Source organism: Lycium barbarum, chromosome 12 (assembly GCF_019175385.1).
Source record: "Lycium barbarum isolate Lr01 chromosome 12, ASM1917538v2, whole genome shotgun sequence".
Lineage (NCBI taxonomy): Eukaryota > Viridiplantae > Streptophyta > Magnoliopsida > Solanales > Solanaceae > Lycium > Lycium barbarum.
The window spans coordinates 36,217,220-36,234,879 of record NC_083348.1 but is presented as its reverse complement, the minus strand read 5'-3'; the positions used below and the strand labels follow the sequence as shown (position 1 = coordinate 36,234,879).

The window sequence follows — 17,660 nt, the reverse complement described above, 5'->3', positions numbered from 1 at the left end:
ATGGTAGAAATTGTATTGGAAATGAAAGTTGAATGAATTAGTGGAAGTTGGAAAATTTAGTGTGTGGCCGTGTGATGTAGGAGTTTGAAATGAAAATGGATTTGTTGTATTTAGTATGTTAATGGTGTGATTGTGAAATGAATGGAAGAATAATGACTTTAGTTGTTATGGAAGAATGGTTGTTAAGTTGTTGTAGGAAATTATGCAAATTTATTGTCACTTATGTAAAAATGGAAATGAAAGTATTAAGAGGCAAATTATGGTTGTCATTGATGAAGTTGAAAGATAGAAATATATCATGAACATGTTTGCTAAAAGATTGGAAGTTGTGGGTGAATTATGCTTTTGGTAGGAAACTTGTATATTGTGTATACTTTATGTATATTTGGTGAAAACGATAGGATATGCCTCTGAATCATGTTGTAGTGATCTTGATGAGTGATGAATATGAAAATAATAAGTTTGGTTTGGAAGTGTAAGGTCGGAATGAAAGATGTTACGTTATGACGGAAAGATGGCAAATTGTGCCATATTATGTGTTTTGAGATACTTGGTGTCATTATGGATATTGTTGTTGGGTTGCGTTGATTGTTTGGCTGTGTTTAACTTTTGGGGATGTTATATGTATAAAGGAAATGCTGCCGAAATTTCGGTAGGCAAATATGTAATGAATTTGGAGTCTTAAGTCTTGAATTTAACAATTGGTAAACATGACCATTTGTAGATTCTGGACGAAATTGGAAGTGAAGCTAAGCGAGCATAAGGCGCAATTGAGGTATGTAAAGTCTACCCCTTCATTCTTAGGCATGTTCTGAACATAATAGGCTCGGCCGCGAGCCTTAGATACGACTCCGTTCCTCGGAATTCGAGATGGAAATCCGCTCCAATTCCTTCAGTAAGATTGAATCACTTTCCTTATAACTTGTCCCCAAAGTGAACTTTTGTATGCAATCTTCCCAAACGGAGTCGGAATACTTCCAAATGACTATGGATGACCTCATAAGGTCTATTATCAGTAATTTACGCATGTCGCCTCGAGTTGGTCCGAGGTGGGCCCACGGAGCCCCGATACCTATTGTATGACCTAAATTTTCTTATTTCTGTCCGTTTTTCACAAGCAACATCTGAACTATTATTCTGATCACGATATGACTACTTTTTATATAAATCTTGCAAAATGGTTTTGACATCTGAAAAATCTGATTCTGGTTATAATCTGTCATGCCTTCCCAAGTAGGATATAGACGCGTATTATGAACGCTATCCGAATACTCTGATTTGACTCGCCATTTGGCCTACTTCAGTTTGATTGAGTCGGTATAACGATCCGTATGTATGTGGTTTCTCATTAATCTGTTCGTGGATATCTCAAAGCTTCCTTTCACCGGATCCCGGGCCGGTTTATATCGTGCGGATGGGCCGCCGAGTCCCTTGTCGGGGGCCGGGTCCCATGTATGAATTCCGAAGTATGATGTGTCCGGTTCCGGGGTACTGTGGTATATGTCCATCCTCGGCTACCGTGAATATGTTACGAAGTATGATGTGTCCGGTTTCCCGGCGTGTAATCTTTCCCCGGGGTTACCGTGGTTATGATATGATGTGTTATGTGACGGAGATGTTCGAAGATATGAAATCTTCTGAAATATGATATGTTGTGGCGCCAAAGACAGGAGTGGCGACCACGTTCTTGTGCCCTGTTATGATTCTGTCTGTCCGTATGGATTCTGATTCTGTCTGTCCGTATGGATTGTGATTCTGCCCGTCCGTCTGGACCATGATCCTGTCCGTCCGTTTGATTTATGGTTCTGTCCGCTATATTTCTGTGCTTCCGGTTCAGACTATGATTATGTTTGTTATGTTTCTGCTTTACATACTCGGTACATTTTTCGTACTGACCCCCGGTTCTTCGGGGGCTGCGTTACATGCCCGCAGGTACAGACGCACCTGAAGATACGCCGCCAGTCTAGGGCTCAAATTCAGCTATTTTGAAGAGCTCCTTTGGTCCGGAGCGTGTACTTTTGGTATATATCTTCTGTCTTCTGTATATTCTGTATGTATGGCAACTCCGGGTACGGCGGGGCCCTGTCCCGTCATATGACTCTGTATGTCTGTTAGAGGCCTGTAGATATGTTTGTGGGTTAGGGTCTTTCTGTACGGATGTGTGTATATGTTGTGTTTGGGGCGATCCCATTCGCCGCGGCGGCCGGTTCGCATATGTTTATATGTTGCTTTGTTGGCCGGTGTGGCCTTTGTTGGTATTTTCTGTGCGCAGGGTTATTTTGGATAGTCTGTAAAACAAAGGAAACTCTGCCAAAAATTTTCTGGAAATTATTTAAATTTGAAATATAGCCTTGACGGCTTCTGCTTTATACTTGAATGTGTTTGATAACAGTTGAGATAACATTGGATAGATGTGTTTGGGTGCCCAGATCGGGTACTAGTCACGGCCTACGGGGTTGGGTTGTGACAGCCGGGACACGTTATATATATATATGTATATGATGACATGATGATATGGAGATGGTGGCCATAAGGGCATATTCCCTATTACCGAGTCCCTTATTAAAGGGCCGGGACACGTCTATGTTTATGTTTATGATGCTATGATTTTAATTACCGAGTCCCTCATTAAAGGGTCGGGACACGTTATATATGTTATATAAATAATGATTTTGCAACTTTGATTACAAAACTCTATAACGATATTGATATGAGAAGGATACAGATGAAATATGTCCAAAGGCAAGTTTTATGAATTTCTGATTGTTGCATTGGGTCCTACATACTTTGTCTCCTTATGAGTCTATTACTACATTTCATGCTTTACATACTCAGTACATATTCCGTATTGACCCCCTTTCTTCGGGGGGCTGCGTTCATGCCCGCAGGTACAGACGCTCGTTTCGGAGATCCGCCAGCTTAGGACACTTATTCAGCTATTTTTGACTGCTCCTTTGTTCCGGAGCCTAGCTTGTGGTATAACTCCCTTATGTTGAATTCATATGTGTTTATTTGGGTACGGCGGGGCCCTGTCTCGCCATATGATACGGTCATTACTCTTAGAGGTCTGTGGACATCTGTGTGGGTCTGTATATAGTTGTTGTTGCGTTGTATGAACATGACTTATGTTTGGGGCGTACCCATTCGTGATGGCAGCCTTGTCGGCTTGCATATGTATGTATGTTCGGAATGTTGCATGTAGTGGCAGCCTTGACGGCTTGCGTATATATATATATAGGTGTTGTTGTTGAAAAGTTTTAACTCCTCAGAAGACATGTGCTTATGACATACAGAGTTGTGACAGCTTTAGAATAACGTCCTGTCTTTTCTAAACAAATGAGTTCATGATAGGCTAGCTGTAAATGACTATAGTTAATAAGTGACATGAGTGTCCAATTCGGGCACTAGTCACGACCTACGGGGTTGGGTCGTGACACTTAGGTGCTGATTGAATCCTTTTCCATTGAGTTCATAATGGATTGCTCATTTGTGGATTTCCTTTGAGTCTTCCTTGAATTCAAATAATATAGGTTCTTGGGGTTGAATTCAATTGGGAGGGTTTGGCATTTGTTGTCATGTTTGCCCATAGATTCATTACTCTTTGGGTCTTGCTTCCCCCTTCTCTTTTCATCCCTAATTCTCTTATTATCTTTCAATTTCTGCATTTTTAATTTGATTTCTAGAGTTTCAATTTTAGGAATCGTACCATTTGGCAATGATATGATATCGATTAGCACAACTCCTTCAAGGCCTTTAACTCGTAGTCAAGCAAAGGAGCTCCAAGCCATGCAAGACATGTTCATGAAGTGAGGATCATTGGAAAAGCTTGAAGAGAAGGTCTCAAGAGTGTCCAATATGTGGATGATAGCTTGGGAGGATGTTGAAGAGGAAGACACAGGAAAAGAGGCCACTACACAAAGTGTCTAAAATTGCAATTGGGCGTGTGAAGGCCCATGTTGGGTTATTTCCGCAAAGGCCACTTTTGGTCCTTTGTTGTAATAGGGGAAAATATAAATAGAACTAATAAGTTGGTATTTTACCAACTTATCTCTCCTTTAATCTCTGATTTTTGCAATGTTTGATTGAGAAATAGTGCATTTAATGTAGTTTACTTCCATTTTATAGGTTTTATGTGATTTAGAAGTGATCGGAAAGAAAACAAGTCAAAAAGATGCCAAATTAAAGAAATGGAAAAAGTGGCAAAAAGTGCAAAAAAGGGACAGATTTGTAAATCTGAAAATTTGGGACTTATTTTGTTATTTTTGGACTTCAAAAAATGGGGGGAACTATAAAAACAAGACCTGGAGAAATTACTATCATCTTTGGCCATTCTCCAAGCTTAGCAGCAACAACTATACTTAGGGTTTGAAGATTTGGAAGCACTCAATAAGAATTTCTTCACTCATTTCTTCAACTCTTGCTTTGTATTGTATATCTAAGCGTGTAGCATATTATTCCATCACTTTAATCGTGTTTACAGAAATATTCATTTGTTAAAGTTTGGATTGAAACTCTTGTTTTGCTTATGTATTGAATGACTTTTATGTCTAATGAAGTGAGTGAGTCAATTCCTCAAATGGTCATTGAACTTGTACAAAAATCCTACTAAAGTAACTTTTGAATTTTTTTGGACAATAAGGTCAACAAACTATGCACATATTTCCAAAAAGGTAAAACATTCCATTTTTGGACATAAGACCCCTTGACTTATTTTTAAATTATATAACCCATTTGAATAGTTTTATTTTATTTTCAAAATGTGAAAAATATAAATTCAAACAAATTTTTTAGAATATTTCAAAATTGTATCTAAAGTAGAAAATAAAAGGATATAGTTGAATGATAGTAGAATTAAACATGACGCTTAATTATAGATTTTTTAACTGATTATAAATAATTTTTCCTGATATATAAAATTTTCGATTATCAAAAAAAAATATTTACTATTTTTATTTTCTTGGAGCTGAACTTATAATATTTTGATTTTATTTAACTACTACAAATAAGTGGATTACAATTAATATAAATATTTTATATTTTTAGAAAACATATATACAACTAATTGTAAAAATGTTTTTATTTTTCCGAAGTAGTTATCAAACACGATTTTTTATTTGAGAATATTTATCCAAATATTATACATGCATCATGCATCTATATAATGTCTCATGTGTTTCAATTATGTCCAAGCACTTTTATTCAGTAAAATGTTTAACTTCCTGCTTTGAGCAATAGAAAAATATTAAAATAGTTCAAAAGAAGTTGATATAACAAAGAAAATCTTATAGCATACTTAAAGTTTGAATTGTGATATTTTTTTATTCTTATAACTTGAAATAATACTTTGATTTTTTATTATTAAAACATGAAAATACTATTTGAACAAGAATTTCGGAGTACCGAAAAATTGTGCCTAGATAATGAATTTTGTAATTTAAAATTGGGTTAAAGGGATTATGTCCAAAAATGGATTGTTTTACTTTATTGGAAACAAGAGCATAGTTTGATGACCTTATTGTCCAAAAAATATCAAAAGTTACTTTAGTAGGATTTTTTTTACAAGTTCAATGACCATTTGAGGAATTGACTCTGAAGTGAGTTGATGTTTTTCTATTAACTCTTCAAGCTTTAAATTCTTTTAATACTGGACAACATTACTTGTGCCTAAATACTTTTTGTTTGTTTTAGAAAGAAAGTAAAAGTTAGGAAAAGAGTTAGATAGCAAGGATTTGGGGCTTTAAACCCCATCTAATAGCTTGAGCTAGAGATAGGAAAGCTAACTTGAAATAAAATAGGTGTTCACATTTTCAACATTCTAAGGCTTGAGAAAGCTTCGTAATGACATTTATCAATTTGGTCGAGAGACTTTTGATAAATCTACGTAGCCCATGTTTAATTACATCTAGAACTCGCTCTTAGTTGTAAGATTATAAAATACATTGGATCGTTACTTGAGAGTAATTTCCCTTGTATTCATGCTTTTGGTCATTGATCATTTTACATGCTTTCTAGTTAGTTTTTAAATAAAAAAATCAAATATGAAAAAAGTGTTTGGTTTAGTGTAATCGGTGATAAATCCTTTACTTTCTTAATCGACTTTATATTGTTACATGTGGATTCGATGCCGACTCATAGTTGGGTTAATTATATTGCGATGACCGTGTACACTTTCTCTTTGAGTAGTGGATTTGGACATTATCAATTTTGACACCATTGCCGGGGAACAATTGGCGTATTTGAGTTGGTTTGGGATTTAACCTTAGTTACTTTGATACAAATTGGTGAATATTTGTGTAGTTATTTTCTTTTTCTTTGTTTATTTTCTAGTTTTTGTAAATGACATCATATAATGAAAATTGGTCGGAGGCAGTTGTTCATACTTTGATGACCCTTGTCCTTATTGTGGAGGACCACACTCATGGCAAAATTATTTGAATTCTCCCAGAGGCGGATTGTGCGTACAATCCCAAGCCTATGAGCGGAGTATTTGTGATAGGTGTGGTGGTGAAAATGGTCATTGGAATAATTGTACTTACTTGTCCTTCCCTTCCCCGAATCCCCATTATGACGATTCTACATTTGATTTTGATGATAACAGGGTTATGGAAGTGGAAGAAGTCTCCAATGCTCAAAATGAGAGGATAATGCTCGTGTTGGAGACCATTCTTGAAAAAGAAGAAAAGTCGAACTTGGCCCTCGAGGACTTGAGGAAACCACTTAATGACTTGAGGCAAGCAATTAATTGCAATAACAAAGCTATTCACACTTTGGAGGATCATATGAAATTATTGGTTGAGGCTCACAATGCTCACGAACTTGAGGGTATTGAAAGTAGTCAAGAAAGGTCCATATTCGAAGAAGAAAGTGAGTGTCATTATGAGAAATCAAAAATTGAACATCTGCCAACCGAATCCATGCTTATTGGAGATGCCAGAGAAGAAAGACAATTAGAGTCAATTAGTGTCTTGGAAAATGTTGAAATTGACTCAAGTTCATTTGGGGGTGATGATGTCAAAGATGGAGCGAATTTGGAAATGGAACGCCTTAAACCGCATTCCAATCATTTTTCAACATTATGCTTGGTTAGTGAAATGGAAGTTGAACTAACCGAGCCTATGGAGAATTTTGGAGATGAAGAACAAACCATTTTCATTTTGAAGTTTTCCATGCCAAGAAGACAAAAAGGCCAAAAAGTGCAAAATGCGATACCCGAGAGTTGACCTCTTTACTATTCTACCACCGCCCCGTGAGTGTCATCGTAATCTTGATTCAAAGTTGGGGCGACAAGTCATATCCTCAAAGTGAAAAGAAAAGTGGTAAAGTTAACTCATGTCGTGCCACGATGTTAAATACGGCACTTCACGGGAGGCAACCCATATTTCCTTTTTTAGTTCAATTTTGCAATTTTTATTTTTAAATAGGTTATTTTATTATTTGTAGTGATTCTACCAAATTTCATAATTTTTTACCATATTTGAAAGGGTAAAGGAGTTGGGAAGTTGCAAAACAAAGAAAAAAAAATTGTGCAAACCACTGGCAGTGCAAAGTGGAGAAAATTTGGTCATTAGGCTTAGGACCTGGTAAGTAAAAGCCAAGAGTGCTAGGAGTTATTCTTTTATCGGAAAAGGGCCTAAAATACCCTCGAACTATTGAAAATGGAGCAAAAATATCCTCCATCCACCTTTCAGCCCCCAAATACCCTTACCATCCACCTATTGGGTCTAAAATACCCCTATTGCTAACAGAATATTCTGGTCAAACACGTGGCATTTTTTTATTGGTTGGCTTATAAAATTAATTAAACTAATTGACCAGATAACCCAAGTGCCCCCACCCACCCTACCCCCCGACCCCCCCCCCCCCCCCCGCGGTGATTTTTTTTTTTTTTTTTGAAAAAACTGTTGACATTTTTTTTTGCACCCCACCCCGCACCCCTACCCCCCCCCCCCCGACGCAAAAAAAATTAATATTTTTGAAAAACAAAGTTTTGACGTTTTTTTTGGGTTTTTTTAGCTGGGAGGGGAGGGGGGCGTAGGGGGAGGGGAGGGGTGGAAAAAAAGTCAACTTGTACCTTTTAGATTTTTGGGGAGTGGGGGGGGGGGGGGGTGCGGGGGAGGTGTAGGGTGCGGGGTGGGGTGCAAAAAAAATATTGTAGTCTACACTTGTGCCTTTTAGATTTTTGGTTGAAAATATACCATGTTTTTTAGGGTGAGATTTTTTTTTTTTGGTAACTCAATTACATTAGACATTTTAATTTATCAAGACATTTCACAGTACTTGTGCTTTTTACTAGGAAGTTGAGAAGCGTAACAATATTTTTTTTGCACCCCACCCCGCACCATACACCTCCCCCCCCCCCTCCCAGCTGAAAAAAAAAGTTGACTTTTTTTTCCACCCCTCCCCTCCCCCTCCCCCTCCCCCACCCCCTACGCCCCCTCCCCTCCCAGCTAAAAAAACCCAAAAAAAAACGTCAAAACTTTTTTTTTCAAAAATATTAATTTTTTTTGCGTCGGGGGGGGGGGGGGGGTCGGGTCGGGGGGTGGGGGCACTATCTGGTCAATATTGCAAAAGTTAATTAGTTTAATTAATTTTATAATCCAACCAATAGAAAAATGACACGTGTTTAATGAAAAGATTCTGTTAGTGATAAGGGTATTTTAGACCCAATAGGTGGATGATAAGGGTATTTGAGGGCTGAAAGGTGGATGGAGGGTATTTTTGCTCCATTTTTAATAGTTCGAGGGTATTTTAGGCCCTTTTCCGTTCTTTTATTTTAATACACCTTGCTTATTTCACTCTTCATTGAACAAAACGCAGCAGATACTTTATTTTTGTTTCAAATGGTTTGTCTTAGTATTTTGTCCAGGTAAGAGTTATGTTTTTTTTCAATTCAGTTGGTCTTAATTTTGTTCCCAGGTAACTCAAACTGAGTTTTAAAACAATACACTCCCCCCAACCGTTTATTTTCTTTGCACATACACACTAGCCCCGATCTCCTCGCTCACCACCACAGCCGTCAGTCTTGTGTCCCAGCAACCAGGTATGGCTCTGTATCTCTCTCTCTCTCCTTTCCACCTTGTCCTCTCCCTCCCTCTCTCACTGCCTCTGTTACAACAACAACAATAACAAAAAAACAGAATCTTTTTTTTTGTTCTTTTTCTTTTTTTTTTTAGTTCTATGGTTTTCTTTGATGTGAAGTTTGGGGTACAAATTGTGCAATTTTGGTGTGTTGGCTGATTGATATGTGACATTACTTTATTGAACTATAATTCCCATTAAAAATGGGAGGATAATACGATTGCCTAGATGTCTCAAAAAGTGTGCACACAAGGTGTTCGATATATTGTCCGAGAGACGATTTCATTCATCCGTGAAGTCTGAGTAACCGAGCAATATGCGTCGAGGATCATGTTGCATGGGTAATTTCTTAGCACACATTATTGATGTTTGAGACAATAAAATGGTATAGTTTACATGATTAAAATTGTATTGGAAGTGAGCTCACATGGTCAAGTTTGACATATACTTTGTAATTTGATCTTTCTGATTTCTAAAAGATTAATTCTCTTTGCTAAAAGTGATAGTATGCAGTCTGTTTGCTGTATACGGGTAAAATCGAGGATACAGGCACGCTCGGTTTCCCGTTGTCATGGTTATTCTCGGTCACGATACGACCGTCTCACCGGGAACGAGGCTTCGAGCTCGGGCCGGGATGAGGCGATAAAGGAAGGGCGGTTGACTGCCATAAGGAGAAGACCGAAATATTCACCCTCAACCGGATAATTCGGCGTCGATCTCGGTAAACAGCTGTCACCAGATTTCTTTTCTTTATTTAGAATTGTACTAGGGTTGAAACTCCTCTACTATATAAAGAGGAGGTTCTCATCCATTAAAGGGGTTGGAAACAAAAAGGGAGAAAGATTTCATATAAAAAATAATAAGAATCCTTTGAAACCATTCCCACTTGTTCTTAAATTCATCTCTATTGTTCACCTTGTAAGTACTCAACAGAGGGTGTCAACCTCGGTCTCCGTACCCGAGGCCAGACATCGTACCCGAGGCCAGACATACTTAATAGTTGGTCAGATCTGCTTCTTGATTTACTTATTGCCTTATCTTGCAATTTAATCCATAATTGAATTTAGCCACATATCTTTGGCATCGCGAATAAATTTAATTGTTCTCCGTTTTAAGGTTAAACATTTGCAAAGCTCCATCAATCATAAGCCTTTTTCCAAATTGTGTGAAAAAGAACTTTATCATGGCAAAGCTGAATTGTTAACAGATGGAAATAAGAGGTCAAGAGACATGTGCTTGCAGTAATACTGAACCTGGGTACGTTTTGACACAAACATGGCTTCTAGTTCATGGGACAACTCAAGGAGGAGTGGAACAAATTTATGCCTCTGCTGCACCAGTTCAATGCAAATCTCTTTTTCAGGGAGACGTCTAACTCTACTTCTGTTGTGTGGTTACATTGAGGACAATGAAACTTTTTAAGTTGGGGGGTGAGACTTCATTTTGATAGATATTTTTGTGATGGGGTGTGATATGTCATATGATGGATGATAATTTGGTAGATTGATTTTATTTTGTTATTTTTTGTGACATTTATATTAGTATGATTTGCTTAATTTTTTTTTTTAATTATTACTAGCTTCTTTAGTTTTTTTTTTTTTTTTTATAGTTAAATCGCAGGAATGGTGATTGGTTGTGGTTTTTTTTTTCGCCCCTCGGCCCATGTGTGGCTTGTCTGCTACCAACACAATTTAAATCTTAGCATATGAATTGTTGGTTTTTGAAAAAAAAAAAATTGAAGTAATGATTCTTGTTTTGACCTTAGACTCAACTTTTGGCTTTTGCTTTCACTAATTAGTCTCTTTAGGCTATGAGTAACTTTTTGAGTTTATTTGTTTCAATTGGATCTTGGATACATATTCTACTTGAATTTTCATGTGCCATGTTGTGAGGTTTTTTTGTGGGTTCTTTTGCATTAGTTGTGGTCTAGTACTTGCCCGAAATGAGTTTCAAGGCGAAATCCTAGACTACAATTGGTTTGAAAAATTATGTTAGGCCTTCCTTCGACCGTTTTTGTGCCTTAAATTTCCTACCCTTGCATATTTTCCCTAGTTAGCCCCTTTTGAGCCTTTAACCTTTTCTTTGACAACCATGTTATAAGTTTTACCCAGTTCTTCATTGATCTATTTTTTGGTACCGTACCTCCTTAAGTGCATTGAAAGTACAAACATAGGCTAAAAGCCTAAGTTTAGGGGTAATGGTTGGTAAAGTGTAATGTGGAAGTTGCTTGAAAGGTGAAATGAAAAAAAAAAATAGCGGTCATCCTTGAAATTTTGAAAAAGATGAAGAAAATGGTGGAAAAGTTTTAAAGGGAGTGTGCTTTGATTGTTGAAAATTGTAGTGCTTAGAGAGGTTTTGAGTCACTCTTACCCAAATTGAGCCCTATGTCAACCAAAAACCTACATTACAACCCTTTATTGATTTTAAACCAGGTATTACAAGCCTACATTAAGTCCTAATTGATTTTAAACCAAGTGTGTCTATATTAGTGGAGAAATGCATGAAGGGCAAGCTTGTGGTACTACTTGTGTGCATTTGAACATCTTTGTGAGAGATAGTTAATTATTTCCATTTGATATCCCATTTGTATGTTGCATTGAATTTCTATGTGTGGGATTCTCTCTTGAGCATGAGGGCACATGAGAATTTGAGTTGTGAATTTGTTCCATTTTTTAATTGAGAGGAATGGACAAAATAAAGTTATTTTGTGATAATGGGGCAAATTTTGAAGTTTTAGAGTCATGACTTGATTTCTACTTAACTTGGTGTTTGAGCACTTGAAATAAAAATTGATTTTTTGAGATTTTGTTGGTGATCATATTCTTTGGATTAATTATTGGTACCAATCAAAGTCATGTTTTTGTGCTTAAAGTAGACCTTTTTTACTTGATATAATATTGGTGCACTATTGAGTTGAGTCCTTTGAAGGGAATTGTAAGTTTTGATTTGCTTGAGGACAGACAAAGATTTAAGTGGGCGTTTGGCCATAAAAATTATTCACTTTTTTCCGGAGTTGTATTCCGAAATACTAAAACAAGAAAAACTTGTTTTTAAAAAAAAAATCACTTTTTTACACTACATTTCACCAAAAATTACAATTTCAAAAACTATGGCCAAACACAACTCCAATTCCAACTCCAACTTCAAAAATTCCCAAAAAGTGAAAAAGTTTTTGGTATTTATGGCCAAACAGGCCCTAAGTTTAGGGGTTTGATAAGTTGGTATTTTACCAACTAATACCAACTTATCTCTTCTTTAATCTTAGTTTTTTTGCTATGTTTGATTGAGAAATAGTGCATTTAATGTCGTTTACTTTCATTTTACAGGTTTTATGTGATTTAGAAGTGATCGAAAAGAAACCAAGTGAAAACAAAAAGAAGCCAAATTGAAGAAGTGGAAAAGTGGCTAAAAGTGCAAAAATTGGACAGATTTGTAAATCTGAAAATTTGGGGCTTATTTTGTTATTTTTTGTCACGACCCAACCAGAGGGCCATGACGGGCACCCGGAGCTAACCTACCGAGCTTCCTCCACCCATCTCAGTTAAAGGAGTTTGAAGTTTCTTGGGGCACGCCAAGTTCTATCTGCACTTTATTAAAGATTTCTCCAAGATAGCAAATCCCATGTGCAAGCTTTTTGAAAATGAGAGGCTAAGTTCGAGTACGATGAGAAGTGTCGCAAGGCATTTGATGAGTTGAAGAAGCGACTTACTTCTACTCCTATTATTGTTTCACTAGATTGGTCCCTACCATTTGGTTGATGTGTGATGCTAGCAGATTTGGAATTGGAGCGATGCTTGGTCAGCATCACAACAAGATCATGCACCCGATTTACTATGTAAGAAAAATGTTGAGTCGTGCTTAAATGAATTATACAGTGAAGAGTGTCACCAACTTTCTTAAGAAGAACATTTTCACTCGATTTGGCACCCCACGAGCTATCGTTAGTGACGGTGGTATGCACTTATGTAACAAGGAGTTCACGGTACTGCTTGAAAAGTATCGTGTCAAGCATCGGGTGGCCACTCCATATCATCCTCAGAATAGTGGTCAGGTGGAAGTCTCCAATCGGGAGACAAGGAGTATTTTGGCCAAAACGATCAATGCAAACCGGACCGACTGGTCTCGAAAACTTGATGATGCTCTTTGGGCTTACAGAACGGCATTTAAAACGCCCATTGGAACTTCCCCTTATAGGCTGGTGTTTGGCAAGGAATGCCATCTGCCAGTTGAACTTGAACACAAGGCCTCGTAGGCGTTAAAGAAGTTAAATATGAATGGGTAGAGGAAGCCAAGCTGAGGTTGTTTCAAATTACTGAAATGGATGAGTTCATGTACCACGCATATGAGAGTGCAGCCTTGTACAAGGAGCAGATGAAATACTATCATGATGTATAGATTCTCAAGCGGGACTTTCAGAAAGGCGATTATGTCCTGCTGTATAATTCAAGGCTAAAACTCTTTTCGGGGCAAATTCAAATCCGGATAGTCCGGGCCTTGCTAAGTGGTAAATGTTTCACCCAATGGCTCAATGGAGTTGTATTCTGGAGATGGAACTAGGACATTTAAGGTGAATGGCCAGAGAGTGAAGCATTACCTTTGGTGTATTGATGGAGACAGGATCGTTGACAGACACGGGCTGAAGCATGGCTACACTCCTGACCCGGAGTAAAACGATAATACAGTTGTGTCGCGACGTTAAATCAAGCGCTTTTTGGGTGGCAACCCATGTTTACATTTTGCATAGTTTTTTATTTTTTAGATTGTTTTGATGTTTGTTGTGTCTAGGATTCAACAAAGTTGGAGAATGACAGAAGTGGAGAAAACTGCAGAAAAGACTGAAACAAATCTACGCCAGAATCTACGACCTGTAAAAATTTTACGAACCGTAAATGGAAGCATAGATTGAAGCATATGAAAAGGGACTTACTATTAACAATTTACGCCAGAATCTAGGCCCGTAAAAATTTTATGGACTATAGATGGAAGCGTAGATTGTGGGAAAGAAAAGGGGTTTACTATTCTTGATTTACGCCAGAATTTACAAACCGTCAATTTTTTATGGTCCGTAAATGGAAGCGTAAATGAGGGATAGTTTGAACCAAGTCACTGTTGTGGTTTTACATCAGAATTTACGGTCTATAAAATTTTACGGACCATAAATAAAAGCGTAAAATTGTTACACCACCAGATGTCCACGTCATTAAAAATGCCAGGTAAGTGACTGTAGAATGGTCTGTAAACCATTCTACGATCCGTAGGGCCTTAAATGAAAAGTGACGGTTAGGATTTTTATTACCCAAAACCATCCCTTTCCTACTCATACACTAACACACCATTCACTCTCCCACTCAAATTCAAAAACCATCCCTCTCCCCCTCACCCTTAATCCCTACATTCAGGCCACCTTCCACTCCCATAACTGTACCATTACTACCCATTAATACCCCATAAATCCAATTCCCATAAAAACCCACTCCGTTCCATTCACCAGACCATCACATGACAAATATACCCTCTTGTAATTCTCTAATAGTTAAGAGTGTGATTACGTTTCAACTGAACAACAAGCTATTCTCAGGTATGTTGACTCTTTCACTTTCTTCTGCTCATATGGTGTAATGCCTAAGGGTTGGAATAATGAATATGTATTTGTTTTCCTATGAAGCTTGCTTGCAAATCGATATGATATCATCACATGAGGGTATAGAATAATGAATTTAGTTGGGGGTAGGGTGTTGATTGGTTTTATGCGTGAAATAGTACTTATGGGGGACGAGTAATCAAAACTTCCATTGAATCAGAAGGCATTTCGATTGTCGATTCCAAATTTTAAAGTCATAATTCATTATGCCTGCCAATTGTTTGATTAAATACCCGAATGAGAAAAATTGTTAAACAGGGTGAAGTCTAAGTAAAACCCGACCTTATGTGAGTGCATAATTGATGTGTGAAACAATAAAAATGAGTATGGCCATGTATGAAGAGTAAAAACACACTTGGGATCAACAATTCAACTGTTATGTAGAAAGGAGTTTTACGACCAGATTAATGGACCGTAGATTTTTTATGGTTCATAAAACTGTGTCGTAAAAATCCTTTCTATATAACAAACCCATTGTTCCTATTTTATGATACAACTTACGGACCGTAACTTGTATCATAAAATAGGTTCCCCAAGTTCTAACTTTCTGTAACCAATTTACGGTGGGTTTTACGGCTCGTAAAATTTTAAGGATCGTAAAGCTTCACCGTAAAATGGCCCTGCGAGACCATGATTCACTCTAACCAATATATAGTACTTTTTATGGTCCACTGTAACACTTGTGAGCAATCAGTGTATACATGATCCTAGCATACTTGTATTTTTTTTTTCCTTTCTTTCTTTGCTTTCAATTATAAAAGAAAACCCAAAAATATTTTGATTTTGTTTCTCTTAGCTTGTATACTAGTTTGTACTCCACATGTATGGCACCAAAGAATCAAGTCAGAAGAGGTCGTGCCCAAGTAGCAGGGCAGGGTAGGAGTCGAGGTCAACCACCAATTAGATTAAGACTTCGTACCCAGTCCCCTGACCCTTCGGATAAGGAGATGGAGGATCGTACACCTCTAGCGAGACTCACCAGGCAGCAGCGAACAACCCGAACTCCGGCTACCCTCCAGTCTGAAGAGGGGGGATTCATCCTCAAATGATAAAAATGGCTCCGACAATGAAGGAGAGCAAACCTCTAGCTCATCGAAACTACAAACGCAAGAGGCAGCGCAGACCGAAGCAAGTAATAGGCCTGAGGGATCGGACACTGGGGAAGCCGATAAGCAAAACGATGTTAGAATGAAGTAGAGATAAGAGAATGTTGTTCGATTCTCCGTGCAGAGTTCAAAATAAATCTATGAGCAAGGGCTAGAGCCCAAGGAAGGAGGAAAGGGTTTCCGCCGAAGTATCAATGAGGAGAGGCGGATTAGTTTCGATGGGGTGGAGTATTTTTTGAATATTAGGTCCATCATTGATCACCACAGATAGGATTTTCTCAGCCACGCTCCTGCTATATACTGTCCAACCCTTGTGAGGGAGTTTTATGACAACTTTGCTGTGGAGATGAACAACCGGTTCAAGCCAGTCCAACAGGCTAAGAACCCAGTGAGACTTCAAAAGATAACGGTTCGGTGGTTAAAAATTGACATATCTAGCAAGGCAGTGAACTGTTAAAACTTTAGGGATGACTATGAACCGCCAGCAAACATTGATGAGCTTGATTACATATTAAGGAGTAACAGGACCGATTAGTTGAGTGAGTTACCATAGGTAGCTTCGATTATTGCACGAGACGACCCCAGGTGGCGCACCAGATCCAGTGTGCCTACCAAAAAAGGCAGATATGTCGGTTGAGAACAAATTCTAGTGGAGTGTGCTGATTAGTAGATTTTCCCCACTCAAGCCGACAACCATCTTACTATTGACCGGGCAATTCTGGTGGCTGCTATTATGTCTCGATGTACAATTGATATAGGGAAAATAATTGTAGAGGAGCTACGTACGCGGGTAACCCAGCCTGGGCTTTCTTTGGTATGCCCATGTCTGATCGCAGGTTTTTTCCTAAATGCGGGAGTTTAGAGCTTCCCCTACAGGGACCACAAAGTTGAGGCTAAGCATTTTTATATCCTATCGAAGAGCAAGGACAAGGAAGTCAAAGCCGCATTGTTGGCGGCACGAGCCGGTACTTCGGCACCTGTACAGATTAAGTCTGACCCACATGGTGATGAGGAAAATATGCTTGAGGAAACTCCTGAGGACCTCGAGACTGCCACCACAGCAGCACCAGCCACAACAAAAATTCCAGAATCCTCGTCGAGTCCAGCTATCTCCACAACTCCAGAGACTTCTGCCGAGCCAGCTACCACCACTGTTCCGGCTACTCCCAGGGCCACCCCCGCATCCACAGCACTGCCAAAGAGTGTCCTTATTGAATTTAACAGGCAGAACTTCCATGACACCTATGTAAAAACAAATATGGCTGATAGACAGATAGCAACCTATTTGAGGAATTGGAAGGGATCATAGCGCGAGTAATTAGAAAGGTGTTAGATCCACTTCACGAATCACTCACCGTCTCACACCGTCAGATTCACTCTCTGATTGATGGTATTGAGAGACGGGTGCTCAAATTGGAGAAGGTACCATCCGCGGTTGATATGAGGATGGTCAAGAAAGACATTGCTCAGCTGAAGGATGAGGTCCTTGCGTTACAGGTGAAAGAGGGGGGAATACTTGTAAACCCTTCTTAACCGACACCACCGATTAATTTTGCTTCACTGCTACTGGTTGTGCGCCTGATGAGAGAGGACTCTCTACCCCAAGATAGATGCAAGTGGCCAAGAAACGAGGATGATGGTGAGGGGGTGGATCCAAGTGAAGAAGAGAGGTGCCCAGTGAAGAGGGCCACTCGATAATTCATGATTGACACCCATATCACAGGGGCGTCTTGTAACACCCCAAAAGTTTTTTTTAAATATAGTGAGGATATATTTACTTCGCACTCCCTACGTGAATTTGGCAATATATGAAAATTGCTTACTTTAGATTGTGT

At 38.4% G+C, this 17,660-nt stretch overlaps 1 long non-coding RNA gene across 1 annotated transcript; it reads left to right on the top strand.

Moving 5' to 3' along the window:
- The first annotated feature begins 8,769 nt into the window (after positions 1-8,769).
- Positions 8,770-13,911, top strand: LOC132623850 (uncharacterized). Its single transcript, XR_009576446.1, has 2 exons — positions 8,770-10,508; positions 12,405-13,911. It is a non-coding gene; the product is annotated as an uncharacterized LOC132623850 (long non-coding RNA).
- The last annotated feature ends 3,749 nt before the right edge of the window (positions 13,912-17,660 follow it).